This window comes from Cyanistes caeruleus, chromosome 3 (genome assembly GCF_971803275.1).
Source record: "Cyanistes caeruleus chromosome 3, bCyaCae1.hap1.1, whole genome shotgun sequence".
NCBI lineage: Eukaryota > Metazoa > Chordata > Aves > Passeriformes > Paridae > Cyanistes > Cyanistes caeruleus.
The window spans coordinates 5,547,538-5,575,240 of NC_141703.1; the positions used below are offsets into that span (position 1 = coordinate 5,547,538).

The 27,703-nt window shown below is 45.2% G+C and overlaps 2 long non-coding RNA genes across 2 annotated transcripts; one reads left to right on the forward strand and one right to left on the reverse strand.

The window, feature by feature from the left end:
* Positions 1-13,095: 13,095 nt before the first annotated feature.
* On the reverse strand, positions 13,096-21,034 carry LOC147653899 (uncharacterized). The gene is made up of 2 exons (XR_015284038.1): positions 20,784-21,034; positions 13,096-17,842 (listed from the first exon to the last, which is right to left on the reverse strand). It is a non-coding gene; the product is annotated as an uncharacterized LOC147653899 (long non-coding RNA).
* On the forward strand, positions 20,734-23,780 carry LOC111927378 (uncharacterized). Its single transcript, XR_002863550.2, has 2 exons — positions 20,734-21,667; positions 23,527-23,780. It is a non-coding gene; the product is annotated as an uncharacterized LOC111927378 (long non-coding RNA).
* Positions 23,781-27,703: the final 3,923 nt, after the last annotated feature.

Here is a 27,703-nt window from a genome sequence, read left to right on the forward strand (position 1 = left end):
CATCTGGTCCACAGCCGTGATGGAGGGTTTGATGTGAGGAGAAGCACTGATGGATGGGTCATGCCAGGGCAGATGCAGGGCAGGCAGAAGGGGCAAGAGCAGGGAGACACTGCAAGACACAGACAGGTGGTAGCACAATTGGGATTATTGTGGAATGAAATATCCAAGGCTTAATTTTCTTGCAAATTTCTGAGCCCATTTCCACTGAGTTCCATCTTTTTCTCAGAACAGTCCAAACCCTCTTTCTGCTGCCCATCACAAGGGAGTGTGGTGGTCTCTTATAGGAGTCCCAGGATTCTTTTTCAGACCACAGCAATTTTAGACTATCCTGGGGGGAATTTCTGATACTCTTCTCCTGCAGATTAATATGGAAAAGGGGAAGAAGCTCCTCTAGTAGAGACAAAAGCTAGTTAATCGGTATTTCTAATCCTCCAAGAACCTGAATCTGTTCTGACTCAGCAGGATCAAAATATCTCTATTTGGGCAGGTTGGATTCTCAGCCCAAACCTCCCTCTTCCTCTCCAAAACCACTGTGCTCACACACACCGAGTTTTTGGGGGATGTTTCCTCGCTGCTCTGAGTGTCACCTGAAACCCTCAGCCCAGGTTACACATTGACCCACGGTGTCGTGCCCAGTGAGCAGAACACTGGCAAACAGGCAGCACTGTGCCTGGCCTGCCTGATCCAGTCCCCGGGTCTTGTAGTTGATAGCTTAAAATGTATCTTTCCCCATCTTTTACTTGTGATTTCTCCCCCAGCTTCTCTTTCTCCTAATTGTTTACCTGGAGTCAAGTTACCCTGGTTACTGAAGTTTTTCTCCTCAGTCCCACGGCGAGAGGCCGGATAGAGTAAAGAGAGGACCCTGCTGGCATTTCCAGCTGCTTGAAGTTTCTTTAGCCCAGGAAAGCACGGGGTTGGGAGAAGAGAGACCCTTCTTTCTAGCACGGAAGTTTGTAACTTGGTTTTTCCTGTCCCAGAATGCCTCTGAGCTATGGAAGCTGAGAGGCCATGCTTACCTTGCCTTCCCTTTCTTTCCTCCCTGTGCTGCCAGGAAACCAGGCCCCCTCTCTCCTCCTCTGCCCCACTGTGGAGAATACTCCTACACCTTTGTGGGCATTTGAAGAAGTTGGTGTCTGTTATTTCTTATCTTGGTGTGTGTAACCTTGATTTGTAGAAAGTTTGTGAGATGTACTAACTGAGAAAAATAATTGGTTCTTTCTCTGATGTTCCCTCCCTCCGAGAAACCCTGTTAAAAGAGACCCCCCAGACCCCAAATCCTTGGTCTCTCATCCTTTGGATTCCCCTTCACAGAAATAAACTGTGGAATGCAAACCAGAGAGAGAGTCCCCCCCTGATTTCTTTACTCACTCTATAGACTTGAATTCTTGAAGAAAATCATTGAACCCCACAAACATCTGCTGGCTCGAAACCCGAGTGAAGAGAAACCTCATCACTGAGCTAGCCGGGCCACTCTCGAGAAGACTGGGTCACCCGGGGAGGCCAGCACCTCAGCACCTCTCTCAGGCTCTGATGGACAGCTTTGAGAAGATTCTTGCCCCCTACCAGCAAAGTCTCCAGGGGAGATTGCAAAACAAGGGGCTGAATCATCATCCAACTAGCAGAGAATCTTAGGACATTTTGGGTTGGAAGGGACCTTATAGATCATCTTATTCCAACTCCCTGCCATGGGCAGGGATCCTTCCCACTAACACAAGTTGATCAGAGCTCTGTCCAGACTGGCCCTCCAGGGAAGGGTTCCTTGGTCTTTTCTTGGAATTCCAGCTATCCCAACCTTCATGCAAATGTTTCCTCAGAGGGTACCAGGACAAGCTTGAGAATGAAGAGCCCATAAAAAAACTTGGAGGAGTTTTGTGCCACTTCCCATTTCAGTGGAGGACATCAGGATACAGAGAAGGGACCAGGCAGCTGGGTGCACAGTCCATGCCCTTGGTGACAGGTACCTGCAGGATCCACACGTGGCAGGCAGACCTGGGGGCTTCTGGAGGTCCGTGGACAGCCCCCAGCAGAGTGAGGGGATGAGGCAGGGTCAGGATCCACTCAAGAGCTGAAGGACACTGCACAGAAAGACAAGATGCCTACAGCACAGATCTCAGGGCTATCCAAGATATAGGGCTGGAGAGAGCCACACCTAAACCTCAGGCCAGGAGGGGACCAGAAGCCCCAGGTGGGGCTGAAATGAGGCTCCAGAAGGCATGGCCAGGGTGTGGGGGGAAGCTCCTGGTGAGACTGGTCAGGGCTGTCAAGGACTATTAAGAGCTCTGTGCTGGTTTGGGCTGGGGTAGAGTTACTTTTCTCGGCAGTGGCTGGTGTGGGGCTGTGTTTTGGGTTTGTGCTGGAAGCAGTGGTGATAGCACAGGGCTGTTTCAGCTGTTGCTGAGCAGCTCTCACACAGAGCCCAGGCCTTTTCTGCCCCTCAGCCCAGCCAGGGGGCTGGGGGTGCACAAGGAGAGGGGAGGGGGCATAGCCAGGACCCCAGGGATGTCCCACACCACATGGGACCATGCTCAGCAGAGAGAACTGGGGGGAGGAGGAGGAAGGAGGAGATGTTTGGAATGATTAATTTGTCTTCCCAAGTCACTGTTACCTGTGGTGAAACCCTGCTGGCCTGAGGATGGCTGAACTCCTGCCTGCCCATGGCAAGTGGGGAGTGAAGAATACATCTTCTGCTTTTCTGAAATGCACAGCTTTTGCTTTACCTGTTAAAATGCCTTTATCTCAACCAGTTGGATAAAAAACTCAAACGTTTTTTCACTTTTACCCTTCCAATTCTTTCCCACACCCCACTGTGGGGAGTAAATGAGGCAGCTGTGTGGGGCTGAGCTGCTGGCTGGGGTTAAACAACAACAGACCCTCAGGACTTCTTTAAAAGCAAGTTCTTTCCTTAGCTCCCCTCCCTGATGTGAGGCGTTTCTGTGGAAGTTACCAGCTCCATAACCAGTGCCTGCAGCCTTGCCTGCACGAGGCACATCTGCAGAGTGGTCTTTTGTGCAAAGCCTGCCCTCACACTGGAGAAGTCTTGCTCATACAGCTGACCTATGTTCCTCAGAATCAGCTCCTTACAGCACAAAATACTCCCCTAGAAACAATGTTTGTGGAGGTGTGAAGTCCAAAGTTAGGAAATGCTGTGATTAAGGCCACCTGTGCAGCCTTTCTTCATCACCCTCGTGTGTCTGCATTGGGAAACACTCTCTAATTGCCTGCTCTGCAGTGTCTTACTCACTCAGCTCACAAGGTGGGCAGTGCACTGCTGCTTCATCTCTGACCTGCTCTGTACCCACTGACACTGAGCTTTGTGTGTCAAAAAATTATTATTTCACAGCTTTTCCCAAATTCCCCATCATTAATGTATCAGGGCATGTGCAGTGGGGGTTTGTCCAGCTTCACAAAAGTCCATTTAAAGGTGCAAAACCAGCAAGAGGGAAAATATGAATATTTCATTTTTGGCACTCAGGCTGGGAGTGTGAAACTCTCAGAGCCTGAGCCTTCCCAGTGCTCAGTATCTTTAAGGACAGGAACCACCAAATTCTGCTGAATAAAAAACAACCCACAGCATGTCTGATAGGTAAATCCCAGTGCTTCCACTTGTAGCCAAACCAAAGGAACAGCTGGTTACTTCTGGGTTTCAGCCACTTTTTAACATCTTAGCAAGAGTTTTGCAGAATAGGTTGCAACAGAGATCTGTTACTAAAATATGATCCTGGACAAAATATATTTGGCATTCAGACTGCTTTCTTAAAGGGAATTAATGCATTTATATGTACTTTAAGATACATGTTAGATACACTGAAAGATACACTTAAATATATTTCATACATCTTGGTACCGAGCTATACACAACCAAAAATAATGAAATTAGACAGCACTTTTTAGGAGACTGTGTTGGCTGTGTCCAGGAATATTGTTTTCTCAATGCATTACATGCTTTTCATGCTCTCTGCTGGTTTGACATGCTGGAGCTGGGAAGAAGAATGAAAGGTCAGCAAACATCTTCGTTTCAGCCCAATCTTTCCCTCCCTCTTAGCTCTCCTGTTCTCTCCTAGTGATGAGACAAAGTCCTCACCATTCCAGAAATCCTTCCCTGAGCTAGATCCATCAGCCTTGGAGCTGGCTGAACTGATTCTCTCTGCTATCTAAGGTCTCACAAGCTGGGTAATAACCACAATAACCCTCAATTGCTGTGCCAGGCTCCAGCCTTTACCCCGTGCCTAAATCCTGTCTTCATCCAGCTCCTGGTCTTTGAACAGGGAGACAAGCCAGCCTTTCTGGTAACCTCTGTACTCTGCAGGTTTGGTCCTCACCCATCCTCAGGCTTTTCTCTCAAAATCTTGGGAAAATCTCAGCTCTCTCCCAGTGATCCCATCTCCACTCCCTTCCTAGACATGCCCTCCTCCATCCTTTCTCGGAGTTAGACCAGCCATTCTGCCTTGTTTCCATGAGCTGTCCTCCTAATCCCTGTATTCTTTCCTGTCCTGCTCGTGTTCCTAATCTCCCCTGCCATCTCCCAGGCCTCACTCTGTTCTCTTTACAGATCTCACTTTCCATCTTCTCTTCCAGTTTCCTCTCCTCAGACTTCTGGCCTTCTCTTTACAAGAGAAGGTTCACAATTTGAGCGTGTCTTCCAAAAAAGGGGGAGAACCACACCCCATAACCCAGGTGTGTACTCATTCATGATGTTACATACCACCCAGGCAGTGCTGTGATGAGCTGACAGTGTCTTTGAAATTATTCACATATTTCTGAAAAACTGGACACACGTACAAGATCAGGCAGCAAAACTCACACAAACTGTTACACAAAACGAATGCTTTTCCCTTTACTCAGACATTTTTTCAGCTTAGGAATGAAATACTATGTCTGAATGTGCACAGGACAGGCTACAGGTAGGTGTTCTGTGGTTTTTGTTGTTCACAGGAGCAGATAGATTTGCATTAAGGGCAGACACAAAGGTAGACTGAGTAGACAGATTAGGTACAATCATATCAGGTGATGCAGAAATGCCCCCTTTTTTCCCCCAGTTCATTATCCATTTAAATGAGCATTTGACTAAAAAAACACAAAACCACCAGCAGTTCTCCTTTGCCTGGCAGTGTGAAGCCAGAGTACAACCAGCTCCTACCCTCTCTAAAACGAGGGTGACCAGAGGTGAATGACAGAAGAGCTGAAGAAGTTTCTTGGCTGATCTTTATCAATCAGCCCAGCATCATTTGGCATAACTAATTCCACCCACCACAGGTTTGTTTTGAAAGCAAGATGATGCCATTCCTTGTTGTGGATGCACTGTTTAGGCATGTTAGAGTATTGCCTAAGCTCAGCAGGAAAGGGAATAACATTGCTAAGGGCAGGTGATATCATTCCTGACTGAGAGCAAGGACATCTTTCCCAGCACCCGTGGGGAGTAGAAACACTGACAATAAGCAGTGAGGAAAAGAGGAATTGGGTGGTGGTCCTCATTCAACAGTTCCCAAAACATGCCTGGTCTCCAGCTCACAAGTAGCCCCTGATTAAGGTTTAGCTCATGAGAAACGCCTTTGGATTAGGGTCAGCACTAAATCATGGCCATAATAATGTGTAAATACAAAGTGGAAACCCTGTCCTAAAGTTCACCAGGCTCCCACAAGGATCAAGCTGTCTGCCACAGAGATGGGGATGAGAAGGAGCAGACCAAACTGCTGCCAAACAGCCACAATTTATTTTTGTACAGTGCCCCAGTTTGTAACAGAACGCAATTACATATTCAATGTGTCAAAGAGGCAAAATCCTTCAAGGCAGACAAGATTTTCTTTTTCACAACTGAAACATAGCTATTGTAGAGAGGCCCACTTACCTGTTTCTTCAAAGAATGCCATGCAGCCAAATGGCAACCAGTCACCTGGATTTGTGGTTCCCATACCACAACAGGAAGGGGGGAAAAGGCAGAGAGTTAATCCCTTAAATTTCATAGGCTGGAATCCAACAGGTGACCCAGAGATTTTCCAAGCAACAGTAGATGAGAAGTGATTTTTAAATAAGGGAAAGGAAAGAGAGAGATAGAGAGGAAAATTCCTATATTCTTGGAAAGCATCTGTATTTGGGAACAAATAGGAAGCAAACACCTAAAGTGGACATTTACAGCTCAGTTGGCTGCTTCTAGAAAAAGGGGAGAAGTGGGCATTTCTGGGGCACAGTTTGTCTCATCCTTGTGTGGAGGTTTGAAAGAGATCAGATGACTCAGACCATGGAAAACCCTGCTTCTCCTCCCTGATGGTAACGGGAGCCCAGAGCGACTGGTGCAACCCCACCTGCAGTGTCCCCAAATGCCTGGGAAAGGTCAGTCCCGTAAGAGGCTGAATCACATTGGTTTGATTAAAAAGAAATCATACACAATGAGAGAATTGTCTTCAGGGTCACCTTTTGCTGCATCCAGGCTTTCCTTGGAAAAAAATTGCACTTGACAGACCTGTGTCTCCTTGGTCTGGGAAGAGGCTGGGCAGAGTCACAAGTTCTGCTGGGAAAGGATGGAGACTCTGACCTTGGTGACAGTAACAAAAGTCCCCCCCCCATTTCAGAAAGGAACGGAAAAAAGCCCTTCATGCTTCAGGAGTTGCTAAATGAGACTTCCAGCAGTCATTTAAGGAAATCCCTCTGTGTTGCTGAATAACCTTTGTGGAAGAAAGCAGTGGCTGGCTGAGCTTTCTGACGTGCCCTGGTACGTCACTGGGACAGCAGCGGGTTTCACAGGCACTGCAGAACCCCAGAGCTTTGGGAACTCCTCTCACTGCATCCTCTCCCAGAACTGACTGAAGGCAGGACAAAGCCCATGGAAAGGATGTAGAAAACAGCTGATAAGAGAGAGGAGGGAGAGCTTTTGATTTCCTAGATGTTTTGAACATGACCATCTGGGCTCTCCCTCCCCTTATCCTTATCCCTAGGGACTTCTTTCCCTGGATTGAAACGTGGGCCAGCAGCAAGAGGGCAGGAAGGAGAGCACAGCATCTGAAACCTCTGTGCTGCTCAAAAGGAAATGTGGTAGTATGCTTTTGAGGCCTTAAGTTTCAGCTTTCATATTTTCCAGATTCTGGACTGCATTAGTATGTAACTCTGAACTTCATATAAAGTGTCAGCAAATTCTCTTCACAGTTTAGTCAGACAAAACAATCCTTTTCCAGCCTGAGAACCAAGAACACCGCTGCAGCTTCAGGCCCAAAAAGTATAAACAGTGAATTGAGGAGAGCAGTCTGGGAGGATGGGACTTGATAACCTGAAGCTGTAACTGGACAATTAACCCCAACATGTAAATGGACCAAAGCTTATAGAAGTGTGAAAATGTGTGACCCATCTTCCATCTTGGGTGGAGCCACAGCTGGGCTCTTGTGCTGCCCAAGGTGTTTGCTTTGAAGGCCTTTTAATGAATCCCTACTCTATTCCTTTAACACTGTCTAGCCCCTGTTCCAGGTAGCCTCTCAAGGCATCACTTCAGACAGCAGCTGTCCTGCCATTTCCCTCCCTTAATGGTGCTGGCTCCTTAGGAGGGCAGGCATGTGGATGTGGGGCTGGATTCCAGCTGAGAGCCTTGGGAAGCAGCTTTGGGTGCACTTGGGAGGACACAAAGCAGGAGGATCTTGTTGAACTCATCAGGCCAGGTGTTGGTTGGTTCCACAGAGAGGCTTTCAAGTGTCTGGACTCAACACTTTCCGGAACCTGTTTTTAGCCAGGCCCTCCCCCACTATAATCTACTCTATCCTGACCTTCATTCATTTGATAATGTTATTTGTACACCCTGGTTGAACACCTCTGGTGAACAGAATTCTCACTGGCCAGGCAAGCATTGTATCATTCAACCTTGGCAATTTCCAGCCTGGGAAGGGGTGCCCAGAGAGGTTTGGAGTTCCCACACCTGGAGGTGTTCAAGGAATGACTGGACGTGGCACTCAGTGCTCTGGGCTGGTTGGCAAAGTGGTGATCAAGCGCAGGTTGGACTCGATGATCTAAGAGGTTTTTTTCCAAACTTAATGATTCTGTGATTCTGTGATCTATGGCAAGGATGGTTTTTAAAGGAAAGATAACCTTTCTGGTTTATCCGGAGCTTGAATTCATGCGTTGTTGTTGTTCTTGTTGCCATAACAAAAAAGAGCTCTTGGTTTTCTAATGTGCTGTTCTTGGTGAGCCTTTTGCCAGAATAATCCTATGAGGTGTGAGACCCACAAACCTCAAACCTTTTTATTTATTTTAATAGCAAGGTGTTTACCACAATGAGCTGTCCATGTTTCTGTCTCTTTTATTATGTTTCTGTGCCTTCTCTTTCATAGGAGCAACTTATGCAAATTATTTTCTTGAATAAAAGAATCACCATCAAGCATTTTGAAAGCAGCAAATTGTATCACCTCTAGGCAGCCTGAAACCCTCCCACCTGTCAGATTTCTTTATTTTTATAGACCTGTGTAACTCACAGTGCAACCTTGAGCCCAGAACCTCTGCTTAATGATGCCAGTGTCAATCACAGGCCTAAATTATCAGGTGTTTGGCACCAAGTATTCAAAGCATAACCTTGAAAAATAAGTTGTAAGCTTGCAGAATTTAACTAACATAAACAGCTTGTAATCAAAAATGTAGGGAAAAGGCAAACAAAGAAAGCAAAAAAAGTTTCACTTATTCTTTGATATTCTTTGATATTCTTTGATATTCTTTCACTTATTCTTTTTAGAATTTCTACAGGATTATTTATTCATCACCTAGAGCATAAGACTTTCTATTTACCTTTTAAAAGTGTGAATAAACAGTTTTCCCCTAGTCTGATGACCAAGAAAAAAAACTGGAGGAAAGTATTCAGACCCCATTTTGTTTTCAATTTTCCTGCAACACAGTAAACTAGAAGAATTGCTAGATCCTGGACATTTATTTGCATCTGTCCCAGGTAAAACATTTTTCTTTTACAGCACAAAGGAAGTGAAGAACTCGTTTCCTGGGATGCTTGAGGAGCAGATGTGCTCCCTTATCTAATGGCCCAGCAGTCACATCATTTATCTGGGATGCAGGAGATCTGATATTTTCCCTTTCTTCATGCAAAGGAGTTTGACCCTGCACCTTGTGTCCTTTAGATGACTGTCCTGAGCGTATGAGATGACAGTCAGGAGCAAAGGGAGCAAGTAGGGCACAGCTCAGTTTCTCCTGCTGACGTTCTTCGCATGACAACTTAAAACCTCCACAAGATGAGAGTTCCCATCTCCTCTGCCATGAGTGTATCTCTGTCACGAGATTGGGATTTCATCCCTGCCCCTCTGAACATGGAATTGAACCCCAGTTCAAGGCTGCTCTCCACCCTGCTCAGCCTCCAGGCTTTTAGCTGCAGAGTGTTTGGGTTTTTACTCAGAATGCATGAGCTCAACTCAGACCCGAGCCAGGCAGCTGGGCTTCACTTTGAGGGTGTAAATGCCTGGTTTAGTACTGAGGGTTTGCCCTAATATTCACATTGTGTTGACACAACTATACCTCTGACGAGCCTGGAGTTCCCCCAGAAGCTTCCCACACAGTACTGCAATACACAATCACAAAATGACAGAATTGTTTAGGTTGGAAAAGACCTTTAAGATCATTGAATCCAACCTTTAACCCAGCACTGCTGAGGCCACCACTAAACCAAGTTCCTAAGCATCACACCTACACATCTTTTAAGTACCTTCAGAGATGGTGACTCCACCACTACCTTGAGCAACCCTTTCCAATGCTTGAGAACCCTTTTCATGGTGAAATTTTTCATAATGTCCAATCTAAGTTTGAAATGCTCAGCAAAACAAACACAGAATCTGAATTTTTGAGGCTTCCTCTATACATCCAGTAAGAACCAGCAATATAGCTTGTGCTGTTGGATGATGCATCAGTTATTCTGGACTTTCAATCTAAATCCACCGAATGTTGGTATTTTTACACTAAGTTTTAAATATTCATATAGTTGGATATGGAACAACAGGAATTTTGAAAAGCAGGAGGTTATCTGTGCTTGTTAGGAATGTTTTACAAATATTCCTGCTCTTCATGGAGTCAGAAGAGGCAGAATCTCTGTGCTTTGGAGTCAGATTAGTCTGCTGGTGCCTAACAAGCATTCAAATTGCCCAGAGTAGGCTTTGTGCACTACTGTACTGTAACTGCTGTCTCACATGCACTGGGATTTACAACAGGTCCCAAGACACAAGAAAAAAGCCCCAGGTGAGCCAGTCTCACTGCACCACCTCCTCTGTGAACTGACATTTTTACAGGGCTTGAGGTAAACCCCTCAAGGAGGAGGAGAAGATGGAAAACACCACCAGCAGTGCAACCTGAAATAAAACAAACCCTGCAGACTCTCAGTGAAAAGGCAGTGGGAGCTGCTCTGATCCCTTTGCTCGTTCTGTAGGACTGTGTTGGAGCTGGAGAGCTTTATCTGAGCATCTGAACTGTGGCTGGGAGAGCAGGGCCCACTGAGGTGCTGACTAAGGCTCAGGTTCAGTAAAAAGCAGTGACGTGACCATTTCTGTGCCAAAGCTACAACAAACACAGGGTCAGAAGCTGGTGAAGAAGCTGGCAGGACCATGCCAGACCATTTCAAGTGGTCTGCTGATGCACAGCTTAAGTATATTACAGAGCTGAACATTTTTGCCCACTTAAAAATTTCGAGTGACCACACCCAGGAATGTGTTAATACTGTTGTAATTAGGGGTGGGACAACTGGTTCAGATAAAATAAAAAACAACCTGAAACTACACCCAAAACTTTAATGATCCTCTCTCATCCTGCCCTGTGTTGTTTCACCTTTAATCTCTTTTTTTTCTCATCTGCACACCTTTCCAGTTTTGAACAAAGAGGAAGCAGAAATACTGACAATAGCAGAGCAGGCTCCTCTCATTTCAGTGACCAAAACCAGCAAGTATTGCAATCTCATAAAAAGTCCAGACCCTAAATCTCCACCATGTTGTACACAAATGATCTGTGCTTTATAAAATCTCCCCTGGACACAAATTTTTTAGCCTCCCTCCAGGTTTCAACTAAAGAAAGGTAATTACCATTCACTGATTGTACTTGTGAGCATCTGATGTTTGATGTTTAAATGATCCCGTGCTTCTGATGACTGGCTACAACAGCCTGGAAAACACCTTTCTTCCCAGGACCCTTCCCTGTCCCTCTTCCTCTCATAGGGGAATACAGATCAAGGCAGGATGTGGGGCTGGAAGATCTGCATACTTCCATGGTTTTTCTCTTGCCTCTCTACTCAAACTTAAGCTGGTTATTGGATGTAGAATAAAGGAAGAAAACCCTCCTGATACCCTGGAGGTGAGACTGGAGAGCAGATAGGGCTCCTTCCTTTTCCTGTAGCATGGAGCATCATCCACCATCCTACGATCCACTGGGACTGAAGACCTGCTCCCTTTCTCCTGCCTTTCTGGAAGCTCAGAGTATTTTTGGTTCCTGAGCTGGTTTTCATCTGCCAGAGCATGGATTTGTGGAGGAGAGATGTGAGGAGGAAAGGGCTGTCTAGGAACTGTTTAGTGGTCCCCATGGCCAATAATTTCTTATTGATTTGTGTACAAATCATGTCTAATTTTTCCAGGTGACTTTGTTAGGCTTAGCCATGAAAAAAAACCAAAAAAAATGATGGCAGAAAAATTAAAATAGTGTTGAGACTTGACTAAATGAATCATATTTTTATGATTTATGACATAGTCCTGCAAGGTAAACTTTTTCTTTTTGCTTATTAATCCACTTGTTTGTTTTACCTTGACATTATCAAGAATACTCCAGGTTCCTCTTTACAGTTTGTGAGTAGTCAGCCTGCAAAAAAATCTTCAAGGAATTTGGTTTGAGACAGCTCCAAAGGGCTTCAACAGCAGCAACAAAGGATCTGAATCCTTCTCACATCAGCCAAGTTAGTTTGTCCTTTTCCCCCAGCTACATTTGACTAAGTTAATTAAAGTATAGTAAACTGTAGCCTGATTGAAAATTACTTCCCTTTCAGTTAGGTGGCATTTCTTTAATGGTCAAGTGTCCTCAGATTCTTATGTTTCTTTCATGGTCTGTACTCTTTAAACAAATAAATTCACTACAAGAAAATCCATGCAGGAAGCAAGCCATTTGCTAACAAGGAAACTACTGTGAAATCATGAGCACCTTTTGGATTAAAGGAAACTTTCTGGATTTGGTCAGAATCTAGTGAAAAAGTAGAGTGCCTTTTTCACCCTCTTTGAGCAAAATTTCCTCCCTTTCCCCCAACTCAACCATAGGCACATCTCAGTAAGAATCACCTTCCAGATTCCAACAGAGTATCTATTAAGAAAATAGATTTATATTTTGGGGAAAAAAAAGTGGAAAATTCCACATACAGTTTACATGTTTCAGAGACTGAAAGTATGAAGTCCTGTGTCATGGGGAGTCACACTTGAGGGCTGTAAATGGAGTGGGAGCAATAGCAGTCACTGACCCCAGCTCTGCACCCCCACCCTAGGTTAGTTCTGATGAGATTCACGTGGCTTTGATCCCCATATGGGCCATTTGCTTACGAGTTGGGCTCGTTGATCCTCGTGAGTCCCTTCTAGCTCAGAAGATTCTGTGATCTGATACCCCAATTTTGAATGCAAAGAGCAGCCAGGAAACACAAGTGGAGCCCAGCCCATGGCCACACCATGTACCTGCATTCCTGGCTCTTCCCCACACTGCCCTGAAAGCCTCCATCCTCCAAGGTCTGAGAGCACCTGGCTTTTGGCAGGGAGGGCTCCCTGAGTGAGAGGGCTCCTGACTTCCCCCCGCACCAGGTCAGCTCCTCCAGCAGGCACCGTGCTGCACACAGTTCCCTTAATTCCCACCTCTCACTGCCCTTTCTTTCCCCCTTTAATTTTTCTCCCTCTCTCACACGCCATGACCTTGGTGGCAGAATGAACACACTTAATCAAAAAGGTAAGAAAAACAAGTGCAGCCTTGTGCCACCACCTGTAAGCTGCCCTGAATTCATTACCTGCACGGTGCCAGACAGTGACGTTCCCAGCCACCGTGAGCGAAGTACAAACACTACCTCACACCAAAGGCATGTGCGTAGGAACAAAAAAACATCAACAGGATTCCTGTACCCATTACTTCGATCTTGCAGGCTTTATTTATTTTTTTTAAACATTGTTTTGCCTCAACATGGGCATTAGGGGAATGCTCTTGATTTATTTCATTATTTCCTCAGACATGCATTAAGTTTGTTGGCGAGTTCAGCAGCTTTCTAAAGTTCATCACAGAGCTTAAAGCAGCTGGCCAGCTCTACAAACTCATAAGCAAGGCTCCTTGTTGGTTTAAAAGCTAGGAAATATTAGAAGATGGCAAACACCAGATCATCTCCTTGCCTTCCAGCTTCTGAGCTCTTGAGGTGTGTGCTATCAGATTTCTAAACTTCCCAGTCATGGTCACAAGGGCTGGAAACTTGTGTAGCTTTTGTGTTAATCCTGCAGCTCCTTCCTCCTGGGTGGCACAGCTGCAGGTGGCTCTTGCTCTGTGAAGGAGTTGGATGAAAGTTTTAACCACAGGTAGCTTTTAAAACACCACCAAGGCAGTAACTGTAATGTGTTTGGCTAGGTTGCAAGAAGATTATTTTCTCAGCTTATCTAAAGGAACGTGTGCCTCACTCACGGAGGCAGCTACTGGTTTTCCAGAGACAGGGGCATTTAGCAGGAAAATGGCATCAAGAAACAGCCACTTTCCAGCTCCCCTGTCCTCATTTGCCCTTTGCAGGGAGTTTCAGCTCTCTGCTGTTTAAAAAGCCAGAGGTGCAGCGGGTAGGTTTTCTAGACTGCATTTAAGCTGTTCATACTGGGGTATCTGGTGACAATCCCCATTGCAAAACAGGCCACCACCACAAACAACTCAGAAGCAGAAAAAAGCTTGACTTGTGCTAAAGTTTGGACAGTCCTTTGTGCAGATAGGCCACATCTGAGCCGGCCATGCAGCTCATCTGAGCCATTCTCAGCATCCTCAAGGGTGGCCTGGGAGGTGGCCAATAATATCCCACCTATGAAGAGCCCAGATTTATAGCCTGGACTAAATCAGCCTGGGATGAGGGACTTGGTATCACATTTCCATCCCTGGGGCACCCAGGCACTGTGCTTGCTACTGTTTAGTTTTTGGTAGTTTCAGGTTCAGAGAAGTAATAAATTTAAAGGGAAAAGGCCACACTTTAATTATAAAAATACCCGTTTTTTTGCTTCACAGTTCTTGCTTTTTTTTCTCTTCCTGACATATCAGTCATTCAGGGATCGTATTTTACCATGTCTCTCTGCAATTTCCCAAGCCAAGGTTTGGTCAATGAAACATTAGATCATAATGAAACAGCAGCAGTTATGTGCTCAGAAATGCAAGAAGCCCTTTTTACTATGGTTTTGCTCTTATCCAATTTCAAAGGTTCACTAGAAGACTTGTGAAACTAACCCACTCGAAGTGTGAATCAAAAGCTTGGTCTGTGCTCAGAAGCTGTGCTGGAGAAGGAAATCTGTCTGTCCTCTGTGCTGAGTCAAGCTATTAACCCACCCAAAACACATGTATGGGGAATTTACTGAGCACTCACTTCTTACCACGTCTGGCCTTGCTCCTGCCAGTCTGACACAGATCCTGGCTTCCACCCCCTCTCGTCTGTGCCTCCCATTTGTTTTTCTCTAGCTCCCCTTTGCACTCTTGCTCTGATGGAATGGGAAATTCTGCAAGACAGAGGCAGCCCAATGCCCACAAACTTCCAAAGTGTCAGCACTGGGCTCCTGCACCTTCCCAAGCCTCAGAGGCTTCCCAATTTCTCTACAAAACCCACAGTTCCAGTCACTGCAATCAATTCACTTCTTCCCAGTGTCTGGCAAAGGAGAACCCACAACTCAAATGCTCTCTCAGCCTGGGACACTGATCTGCCTGCAACAGTCAGCACCTTCCTCTGGGACTTCCACTTTACAGCTGTTGTCCAAGGCCTGAGGTTGGGTGCAATAATGGGATTTGTGGCCTGCAAAGCACTGATCCGAATGCTGTTGCTTTGATAGAAATTTAAAAAAAAAAGTAATAATTATTACTAGTCAACAAACCCCCACACTTTCTACAATGGAATTAAAAAAACCAAACAAACAAAAACAAAACACTTCTTTTGGCCCAAATTATCAGTTGTGCAAAAAGTGCTTTGTTATTACCAGCACTTTCCTGAAAGGTCAACATTCAGGGTACGATTTTCTGTGTTTGATTGAAAACCCCCAAAGCATCCAGTACATTATTTTCAAGAGTTTTTCATAGGAAAAAACTAAAAATAAAAGTCCCAACTTTATTTTTCCCCTACTCTCTTCTCTTTCTTTTGCACCAGATGAGTTCCACACACTGTCTAATATGGTCAGGTCTTGGGCTGAAGACCTGTTTTGTTTCCTACAAAGGGACACTCTGTTCTGGGAGCAGACCACCACATCTACATACAAGAACTTGAGCAATGAATAGTCAAAGCAGAACAAAATGGTTTTGAACATGACAAATAATAAAAGCAGAGATGGGAGAGATAAGTACCATTTACATATTTGAATACTTACAAACTTGACTCTGGTTGACAAATTGTATTTAAAAAATGATTGAGGGAGAAAAACATTTTGAAAGGTATTGATATTTTAAAAGTTAGGCAGTGTGTTAATTTTAGAATAGAGCTGTTGTTTCATACTGTGTACATGTTAAATAGGAAAGATGTGGGGAAAAAATTTTGCCCTGAAGATGAAACAGAGTCTTCGGTCTGAGCTTGCCTTTTGCTGACTCAGAACAAAGTAGTGTGTGTGAAGGGGTCACACTGGAGGAAAATAAAACTGAACCCTGAAACGTTTCACACCAGTGTTTTGCTCTTGTTATTTTTTCTTTATTGCAGTTCAGCAGCCAGATCAAGGATGTATTACTTACATGTTATTTATGCTTTTGTAATTAATGGGTATGAGCATTATTAGTGACCTCTTGCATCATCATCACCACCACATGCTTTCATATTCAAAGTGTATCCGAGGGCCTAAGCAGGCAAAAAGGGAACAAAGTTGTTTGTTGTAGCAACAGCTCTTTCATTTTTTGCAGGGAAAACTCCTCGTGGCCTCCAGACACTTTATAAACGGGAGGAACCACTTTGGAGAAAGGGAAGATGCTGATTCAGTTTCCTCCCCCCAGAGAACAAGAGGGTGAAAATATCCCGTGGTCATATGAGGAAAACACTAAATTAAACATCTTAAATGTCTATTCAATTAGGCTTGAAGTAGCTTAGTATTCGAGGATAACAGGAGTTATTTACAAGGGATTGTCAGTTACGTAAATATAAAATAGAAATATTAAATAAAAATAGAAATAGAAATATAGAAATATTAAATATAAATAAATATTCCTGTAATCTGACCATTCCCCATTCATCACTCGGTACTTCAGTACATTTTTGCAGCTGCCCCACACCAGGGTTGTAGCCCTGGACAAACACTCAGCCTCTGGCTGGTTAACCTGTATGTCCAAGCCAGCCTCAGTGTTTCCTCAGTGCTTTTTCCTGCTGCTCCCATCTCCTCAGTGCTCCACACCCTCTCTCACAGATTTGGCGACGACTGTCTGCTCCTGCTGCTGCCTGGGTATTCCGCCTGTGCTTGACCTTATGGGAAGAATCCAGCCCCGACTGAAACGCACACGAAAGCCCCAGACAACGGTAATTTGTTTATACCCCTTCATTACTTAATACAAAACATAAAGCAGCTCATCTGCTGCTAAGAGGTTCCAGCTGCCCCTCCTTCTGAAGCACGAGTTCAGCTTTCCATGGGACTTCTCAGGAAAGAAGGGAGCTCATGCTTGAGATTACTGTCAGAGATTGCCCAAGAAAGGAGAAGGTTTGAAAACCTCCCCTTCTCTCCCCTACATTTATATTTTTTACAGAAGAGCAGGTCTGGGAAGGTGAGGGGGTGGCACACAGCACTTTCCCAATTGTCAGACAGTGCAAAAATGCAGCCAAATTCCTCATCCAGCAGTGACCCATTTACCTTCAGGCAGAGATGGAGATCTCATTAGATACTGTAAAACATCCCAAAACTTTTTTTTTTCTTTTTTTCCCTTCTCTCACAGCCTGGGTGTTCATAAGCCTTAACTTGTGAAAGCTCTATTCTCACCTGCTCCTCTGGCTGTGCTGGGTTTGCACCTTGCACTGCTTCTTTCTACCAGAAAAATCAGTAGTTTTGAAGAAATCTGTAACACCAAAGTAGGCTGACAAGCCACTGAGATGTTTGAAGGCGCTTGTTAAAGCCTTAAGACCATAAAGTTGTTTACAACCAGTAAAACAGCAACAAAAAAAAAGTCTTGGGCTGCAAGACCACTGGGCTGGTAATCAGATTTTTGTGAGGCTCTTTTTGTAAATACAATTTACCTTCACTTCTGTAAAACTCAATTTCTTTGTTCTTTTGTTTTCTTGAAAAATGATTTCTGCTCCTAGCAGAGCATTTACTTTTAGATGAACAAACATGCTGTGAGAACTGTGGCAGTGGGAACTAAAATGACAGCAAAGCTCTGCTTGGGGAAAAAAGAAGGGAGTATCCGATCCAGGGAAAACAAGGTAATACACCCACATTTGAGAGATGAATCACGAAAACAAGAAAGAATTAACCCCTGAGGCTTATTTTTAACTACAAAATAAAGTTTTCCATGGGAGAAAAGCAGACAAATCAGATGTTAGGTTGAAGGATGGGCAAGCTGGAAAGGGGAGCCTGGCCATCCCCAGGGTCTGGGTGGAAGCTCCGTCCTGCCTGTGAGCTGCTTTCTGCAGTCCTGGATCCTAAGGCTGTTTTCCAAACTTCTCTTGACAGCACAGGTTTCACCAAGCATGAACCTGAAAGTTAGAAGAAGAGAGTTAATGGCAGTGCTGATCTGACCTGTTCATGTTTTTGTTTGGAAGAAAGTGTTGCTCTTCTGGTGTTAGCATGTTCATAGTTAGTTTTTAATTCCTGTTCCTTTATAACCTTAAAAATAAAGGATCTCTTTCACAGAAGACTGTTGCAGCTAGCTCAGACCAAGGATATCCAACACCCACCCAACTCCAACAGAGTTCCTGAGCTGAGAAATGTTGTTATCCAGCTATATAACAGTTCATCGGACACAAAAAGTGCTGCTCTGTAGTTTGTGATTTAGCAACCAGGAATTTCACATGCTGATGTGCAATTGTGTGTGTGTGTGTGTGTGTGTGTGTGTGTGTGTGTATGTGTGTAAGGGGAGTAATCTTTCATTGTTTCTTTTCAAAGGAAGCCCGTGAGCATCATAATTTGGTGTCTGAAACAATTTCTGTTGAACAGCTTTGATTCAGATAATGGACTGGTGGCCACTGAGAAGCTTAAAAAGTTAGAAGTTTCAGGATATTCAATGGAAATACAAAAAGTTTCAGGGGAAAAAAAAAAGAAGGTTACTGTATCTGGAGGCTTTATCCACCTACCCCAACTATTCCAATTATAAGCAAACGTCAGAGAGGGGTTTACCTTGGCAGAGCAGCTGTTAATCTGAATTCTGATACAGCTGCTCTGTCCCAGTCACTCAGATCTGCAAAGGTGCTTGCTGATCTCCTCCCATGGGAATTAATGCTGTTAGGAGACTGTGATCATAAAAATGCAATGAAGAGCAAAGCTTTGGGTGTTTCTTTTTTGTTTCTCATGCAGAGGGACAAAGTACCCCAGAGACAGCAGGCTCTTTGATTTGCATCCTGGCAGAACTGAAATCCTACTGAATCCTACTACCTACTGAAATCCTCCACAGCAGCCCTGCCCTGGCAGAGTCTGTGCTGATGACAATGGCTTCTTCAGGTGTCACCAGGAGCCTGATTTATCCAGCAGTACCTTGGTTCTCACCAGTGGCCAGGTGGCCTAAGGAAGTAAGGTTCTAATTTTAGTCTGAGACAGAAAAACAGCTATGAAAATACCTATTTTCACTTGTCACCCAAGGGGTCTCTACAGAATCTTAATTTTCACATCAAAAGCTCCTTTTCAGAAAAGAACTGCACTGTGGAGAACCACAGCATGTTTTCCAGTCACGGAGGCTGGAGGATACTTACTTGGGGGTATGCTCACAAAACATTTAGCTACAACTTTTTGGTTTTTTTCTCCAATCCTGAGATTTTCAGAAACATTTCTCCATAATTATTTCTCTAACATTCCCTCAGTACCCTTTAACTAGGATTCTGGCTTAAGCACAGTAGATGCTACCACTGGGCAGATATTCATCTGGACAGCTACCCAAATTCCCTTGGATCCAAGCTGTTGGATAGCTCAAGCCTGGAAGCATTCTAGAGCATTCTAGAGCATTCTAGACCTCCTAGGTCTGCTGTGGAGTTCTTCTAAAACAGCAAGCAAATGTGGCTCCACACTGACCACAGCAGGGAGTAGCTTGAGAGCCAAGGTCACCTCCACCTTCTGCCTGACCCAGGACCAGTGGCAGAGCAAATAGGGAGAGCATGGATCTTACAGAAACAATGAAACAATGAACTTTCCATAAACCAGATTATTTTCAGGAACATACAAGCATTCATTCTTTATGGGTGTTAGAGCTTCATGGCAGGTCCCTGCTAAGCCCTGGGAGGATCCTCTGCTGTGTGGGGTCTGAGGATGGTTCTAGAGATCCCCTTCCAAGAAGTTCCAGTTGTCCCCATTGTGGGACAGCTTCTCCAGAACATCAGTTCCACACACAGTTGCCCACCACAACTAAGGCAGGTCAGACACTTTGGAGCAAAGACAGCTTTGCTTCTTTTAAACTGAATTCGGTTTCATCACCCAGCTCCAGACTTGTAGTGTCAAAATAATTTTCTCTCCTTTCCTAATTTCTTTGCTATGTTTGTGCCGTAGGACCAAGAGGACTGAGAAAGAAACAGCTGGATTTTATTTGAGCCTTTTATTCAGAGTCAGTTTTTCAACACAAAACAAACAAAAAGGTCTGCTTGAGTCCTGCTCTGTGTGTTATGTACAACAACTCTCCCTCCTTCTCCCTCTGGACATTAAGTGCTTTGAGGCAAAGGCTGGTTTGTTCTCCGTGTTGGGGCAGCACGTGGCATATCTAAAACTCACAATTTAAAAAATACAAATCCCAGGCACCTGAGGCAAGCAAACTGCAATCCATGCCCACATGAGCACAGGCAACTGGCAACTCCGTAGTAAAACCAGCCAGGCTGATTGGAAACTGGCCAGATGGCAGCTACTGCAAGCTAAAAGGATTAATTATTTGGGGATCATGCCTGGAGAGCAGGCGTGATGAATGCAATATATAATTCCTTGTCACGACTGTATGTCAGCAGTGGGAAATAAGGAACAGCCTGTACTCTGGGATACAGTCACAGTCATCTTTGCTCTCTCTGAGGTGTTTTTTCTGTAAGACCCAGAAGATTAAAAAGGTCTCACTTTTTAGCCTGAAACTACTTTGCTTTCCCGCAATTACAACAATGTCCAACATCCTTATTTATTTTATCTATTTCACAACTGTAGTGTTAATTAACTATTTTAATGGGTCTGTGTAATTAACCATGTCATGACTCAAATTTCTACAAGCCTGCTCTGTTTCCCCCCCCCCCCCCCCCCTCCCCCCATTTCAGCTTAGCACCTAAGACCTTGTAGCTGCCTTTTCTGACCGGGTATTTCACAAGATAGGTCCTACTGCTGCTGGCCAAAGAAAACTGCCAGCCAACCTCTGAGAGTTCCTAAAATTGTCCGGCCTAATTAAGCACAGTTTGTGTAAGTGGAAAAATCCACCGAGGAGTTTGCTGCCAAATGTCCCCCGCAGGGCTCATCTGGGGTTACCTCTCCGCCGTGCCTCAGCCGCGGGGGCTCGGCCGCCCTCTCCCACCTCCGGCCTGTGCCCGTCTGAGGCCGGAGCTGGGAGGGCTGCGATCCTCCCGACCTGCCAAGTGGGGAAATTCCTCTGCACGCAGCAAAAACACCTCCCTGGCTTTTAATGGAACGTATCCTCCTCGGTGTGGAGACAAAGGCAAGAGCCCCGCCACGGCCTGTTCCTCCCGCCGGGCAGCGCGGCCCTGGCTGCGCTCCCGTCCGAGCGGCACCGGCGACAGCCTGTTTTTGACAGCTCTGCATAAGCACAGTTATTTCTAGCACAGTTTCCCTGAGCTGTGCCAACAGGCTTTTTTTTTTTCCTTTTTTTTTTTTAACAAATATATTTTCAGCCCCCATCTAGCCCAAGAGTGCTATATTCTCCACCTAGGCACGGGTGTAGTGTTACAGGCCCTGGATGAGGCTGTGGGCAGGAGGAAGGATGACCTGAGTTCTTGTAAAGCACTTCTACCATAATCTCTGGGGCTTTGCCCTCTGACCTGGGCTTAACCACGCGTGGTGAGAACACAGACAGAGCTCCAGCCACTTTGGCCCTGCTGCTTTTCTGTCTCCTCGTACAAAGCACCACTTTGCTCCCCAGGTAGTGCCATGGTGGGAGCACATGCTGTGTCTGAGGGAGATGTTTGCTGAGCAGGACTTGTCGAGCCTGTCCCCCTCTCATCAAAGCACCACAACTCACAGCAGTGCCCTGGCAAGGCTGGATTGAGCTGAAAGGAAAGAAATGAAGCTCTTTGAGCAGCTGACTGTGCTTGCCTTTCCCAGTTGCCATCCCTGTCCCAAACTCCTTGACTGCCACAGATCTGGGCTCCAGGGCTGCAGCTCTGCTTATGGCCTTGGTAAGAACATCCCACACCTTCACATATCCACTCTCTGGGGATCTTTTCTCAAGTACGTCCCTTGGTGGAATAAATCCCTTGGTACTCCTTCGGTAAACCCATCTCCTTTTGGTTGGACTTTGGTGACCCTTGTGGGTCCCTTCCAAATCATGATATTCTATGATCTCACAATTTTTTAGATCCTTCTTTTAGTGACAAAGGACATATCAATGGGTATCTGTCATTGCATCAGTTGCAGGAATTCTGCAGAAAAACCCAGATCTAGCTTTGGCTGATGGATTTAAGGAGTTTCTGACTGTTTTTTGTGGGATATGAGTGTGAGAGAAAGGAGCCCAGATTTCCAAGGTGCTTTTGCGTTGCAGAGAGCTTCCCCACAGAGCCCTCCCCTCAGCCCTTCCAGCCCCTTCTCTATTTACTTATGTATGATTTCTTTAGCTCTAATCTGCTACTTTGTTCTTGTGGAGCCGGACCTAACACATAAATAAGACAAACAAAGCAGAGAGAGTCCTCTAATGCCTCTCTGCACTGTTGCTCCTCAGAGCCAAACTAGATTTTAGGAGCTTGTCTGTGCCCATTGCTGTTTTCTCACCTGAAACCATAATCTTCTCTTTGTGCTTTTGTGCTTTCCGTCACTTCCATAGCAACCAGTTGTGATGGCTCTGAGGATTATCGCTTCAGGAAGGAAATAAGCAGTGATGGAAGAAAGAAAGGACCTGTTTTTTTGCTCTGATCCTGCTTTTATGATGAGTGCAGATAAAATAGTGTTTTTAACTGATCTCCAGACAGTCCACAAACTGAAAGGGTCGCCACAAAGTTTGGTTTGTTTCCTCCTTTTCTGTGAGTCATTGTGTTCAGGGCTTCTGGCTGAACCAAAACAATATGAGAAACACGTTTACCAAGAGCCTGCTCACCTTGCTTGGCTGACCTGTCCAGCTCAATCAGTTCATGCAATCAAATTGACTTTCCTCAGAAGGGATCACTAGTCTGGCACTAATGCAGCACAAAATATTTGTGCAAATTCCTCAGTAATAAAAACATTCTGAGGAAAGGACCTGGATAACACATGCTCATTGGTCACACTGAAGGCTGGGAAAACAAACAGAATAGTTTTCTGAGCTTTTGGCTGGCTTAACTGGTAGAAGTCCTGTAGGTAACAGTATCAACTTGGGAGAGAGACTTCTAGAGATCACAAGGATTATTTTATTCCTCTCCAGAGCCTCAGTCAGATCAAGAAACTCAGATATCTGGTGTCATAAGAAACAACACTGAGGATACTGCAGGGAAAAAGGGGTAGGGTGAGCCCATCAGCCAAAATCTGCCAGGAGAGTACAGAGCAGTACAAGTCTCTCAAAGTACTGCAGGAGGATCAGGGGGAGCTGAAAACAGGGTTAATGATATGTGTGATCAGTCCTGGGAAAAAACACTGGGGAGAGACCCTTCCCTGGAGGAGAAGGATGGGAAAGGGGGGAGAGCAATGGAAATCTGTGAGTCAGCAGTGAGCTGCTAAGGGAAATGCTACCAGAATCCAGAGTCAAACAGGGACAAAACCTCCTATTTCCTGACTGTCCTTTTGCTGCAGATGTGGCTCTGCAGGGTCTACCACACCTGGGTCTCCACAGTCATTTGTGCAACCCCTTACAATGCCAGGCATCAACACCCTCCAGCAGACCAGCATGGAGGGTTCTTTGTGCTGCCCTTATTGTCCTGAAGAGCCCCTGTAATTTGTATTATTGTTTTCCTAGAAATGATGGTGTGTTCTGGAGAAATGTGCGTTATTTGAGGTGCTCAACACAGTGATTTTTTTGTCAATGCTGGTTCAGTGACAAACTAAATGGAAAACAAGCTCATTCCTTCTACAGGGTATTGTTACTGCTAAGCCTGACTAATCACCCCCTGACAGCACCAGAAATCTGCTGGGGAAGGAGCTCCAAGGTGGGAATGGCAGAACCCAGATCCTCTCCTCAGGAAGCCCTTGGGGGAGCCGTGCTCTTTCCACTCCAGCCAGGACCATGCTCTCTAAGCCTGCTGCCCACTCCCAAAGAAGCCAGCTCCTGCCCAAGCCTGTGTGTCTCATCCCATTAATAAATGCCTTCTGAAGGGCACAAAACATTCATATGCTGGATCTGTGTTCTGGTTCAGGGCTATGGAGGAGGCTTGCTTTTTTTTATCTTTTCTCGGGTAGAGGTGGTTTGTTGTGAGGATTTCCTTCTGGTGCTGTCCCTGGCAATAGCATGCCCAAGGAGAGCAGCAAGGCTGTCTCCCCCTCTACCAGCAGCCTGCTTCCCAGAGAAAAGGTTCCCCCAGAGCCCTGAGGGGCTGGGAGACATGCTGGCACCTGGCTCTGGGCTACCCAGGGAGGCCCATCTCATGAGCCAAATCAGTGGGAAGCAGTCAAAGGTACACTGCTCCACCACAACCATGTGCTGGCAGCCCAAGGCAAAGTGGCTGGAAGAAAAAGACTGTCTTGGTGGGGAGTGAGAGGAGTGGAGTGTGGTGGGTTGGTGCCTGCACCACCACTCACAATTTCACTGTGGCTGCTGGGACTGGCAGGAAAGTTCCAGCACCAATGTGCTCAGCACAGGTCAGGAGGTGCCACCATCCCAGTGGGTATCTGTGGGCTTGGGGCAGAGGTGCTAAGTTGGGTCCAGCCACTCATGTGGCTCTGGATAGATGGGGTCACACCTTCCCTGTCTCCCAAAGTGCTGCCACACCAAGCTGGGAAAGGTGAGGTGAAGATTTGTGCAGGTGACCTTGAAAAGCTGGAGAGAAAGCCATTTGCATGTGTACTTTAGGAAATCTCTCCAAGGAGCCTAACGAAAGCTCTAATCACAAACCACCTTCAAGCCTGCAGTAATGACAAAGGGGAGCTTAGAACCACGAACAGGGTAATGCACTGAACTAATACATATTCACCACCTCTCACGTGGCGCTTGCATCAATCAGATCTGCTTCATTCTTCACAGTCTGATCCAAGACAGGTCATGCATAATCTTTTTTTCTTTTTGTTTGAGTCTGTGCTGGAGAATGGTGGTTCCAGTTCTGTTTACCAGGCTGTGCTGCAGTGATTGTTTAGCTGATGACTTTGGTGTGGTGTGTTAGAAAGGATTAGTTTCCTTGTGGGCATGTGCACAGGTACATAGAAAATGATATTTTTTCTTGTTGAAAACTTCTGGGGCAAAACTAGGCTAGGATATATTTGGCAAAAAGCCCCAAAGGGACATTTTTCAGAATGTTGCTCTTAAACCTTTTCACATCAGGGACATGACTGTCCTCTATGTGGAGGTCTTTTCCACCACTTTGACAATGTAAAATGCCCTCCAGGGAACAAGCAACATTTCATTTCCTTTTTGCAAAACTTTTTTTTTGTCTTAGATGAAAAGGAAAGAAAGACAAAGTGAGAGAATAACATTAAAAAAAAAAAAAAAAAGAGATAATAAAAAATTTACTAGGGCTTGTAGGGAGGACAACATGCAAACCCAGGACTGCAGGGTCACATAAAAGCAAGGCTGGAATAGAGATAGTTAGGTCACATGGTCCCATAAAGCAGGACCAGATGGACAGAAACCTGCTTTATTGCAGGTCTGAAACAGTCCAATGTGCTGAAAACTCCCCCGAGCCCTCCCTCCCCATAAAAGCTTGCCTTTTCCATTCACCTTTCTCTGTTCCTTTGGCTACAAGATAGCAGAGACCTACAGGGCACAGGTGGAGGAACACAGAAAGCTTGTGGTGCATGCAGACAAAAGGAACAAAAGAAAACACACAGAAAAAAGGCTGGTGATGTATGAAGCCAGTAACTAAAGCCTTTCACACAAGCTTCTTCCTTAATTACTGTATTTAGCGCCACTGGCGTAATCAAGAACACGGAGCCGTGACTGTTCAGTCAGTCGTGACAGACCCGGCACAGGGTAACCTCATCCCCTCTCCTCACTGCCTTCCCTGAAGCCTTTTCCAAGGGCATCCTTCCTTCTCTAACCCTGCAGCCTAGAAAATAAGTCAAGGATGGATTCTGAGCTGTACAGGATGTTCTGTATGCTGAAATGACTACTGTCAGTATGCCACATTGTATCTATATTCTATAGATTCTATATATATCTACAGGTATTCTATACCTAGGAGCCACAAAAATCCCCCAAAGCTAAAACTGACCTGGCAACATCAACTCTTGCTATATTTCCTTATTACAATTCCTGGGGAAGCAGATTTCACTTAAAAGGTGCCCTCCTGCTCTTCTCTCTGCTGTGCATGCAGCTCCCTCCATCCAGCTGTGACCATCTCTGTTTGCCTCTCTCTGCTCTGAGATAACTTTCAAAAATTACCTGGTTTAAAAAAACCAAATCCGTATTTTGAGAATTTTTTTGTTTGTTTTTTTGATAAGAGTTTTAGTAAGCTGAGACAATTAAGAGCTTTTTTTCCTCCATGCTCACCAAAAGGATTGAGCTGGTGCCCCAGAGGTTTTGGAGAGTTGCCTTTGAAAACAGGAGTGATGGTGAACTGCTGGCAAAGAGAGGACATGGACTGAGCAGGAGGGATCAGAGTGTGAATTCCCATTTTGTTGCTCAGGAAAGTTAAACCTCTACACATCAGGCATGTGGCTGTCCTCTACAGGGAGGCCTTTTCCACCACCTTGACAATGTAAAACACCCAATGAGCAAGCAATATTCTCATCCCCTTAAACTGAATGTCTTGGCTGCAGAGGGATGTCATCCTGCAAAAACCAGGATCTGATAGAAGCTCTTGTTATAACATGAAGTACTTGGGCTGTGGAATAACTCCAAGTTCATGTTGTTTGGGAAACCCCATTATTATGATTACACTCCTTTTAAATTTCCTGACTTCCTCATGGCTCCTCTTCCATCCTGAACTTTGCATTCTTTTCTCTTTTTCCCATCACTTAGTTGTAACTAATGAAAGGGAGAGGAGGGAAATGTTAAAAGTTAATTTCAATAGAGCATCAAAATTCCTTACCAACAGTTATTTTCCAACTTCCACTCAAATTTAACAGTCTCACTCACAAATATCATTGAGGATGCACCATATTCATGCCAAGGCTTAAGGGATTTGTTCAGAATGAAAATGAGGTGGGGAAAATTGCATCTGTGCGGGTATTGGCTCCATTCAGCCCTCCCCAAAGATCATAGGCACTTCACCACACATCCCAGGTGAAGCTGGAACACTCCTGGGAGAGGAGTGTGGGGTGATAAACACCAGGGAGAACAAGACTGGCAGAGCCATCAAAATAGGATAACAGGAATTAGCTGAATAAGTAAGACATAAATGTCCTCTTCCTACAGCCCTGTTCCTCATCACTGCTCTGCAGATAGAGTAACTAAATTAGGCAGAAGAACCTTTAGGAGGAATATGACGGGAAGCAAAATCCTGACAGCAAAGCCTGTTAGGCTTCCCTCAAGGGAACGCTTGAGTCATTTGAACAATAGACTGGACCAAGTGCTGGAAAATGGGCAGGAGGGAATAAATCTGCCTTAGCAGAGGGATGTATCAGATGACCTCACAAGTTGTTTCCACCCATAAATCTGGGATTCTGTGACAAGACCTGAGCCAGAAGAGGGCTGGGGCAACATCACAAATGCAAACACCCATATCCATGTACATGGGAGCTCTGGGTGACCACACTGACCTATGCGTTACATGAATGACCACGCATATTCCAGTGTGGAAACTGCTTTCCATCACCCATGGATTTGGGATCTGACTTGTGGGTGCACCTCACCACCCAGCCCATGTCCTGTTTACAGGGTGAGGGAACACACCTGGGACATCTGTGTCACTTAGTTTTTTTCATAGCTAAAATACTTCATCTGGATTAGGCTCAGTAGTTTCTGGGGCATTCCAGATTACCTTTTTTCTTCTTCCAGTGTTGGAATTTTGGGGACCTCCATCTGGAAATTTTTGTGGGAAGGAAGGGCCCTCAAGTCTGCTGATCTTAATCCAGACCAACAAAATGTAGGCCTTTCTCCCAGCACCACAAATTTAAAAAAATCACAGTACAGAAGAAAAGAAACAAGCAACAAATATTAA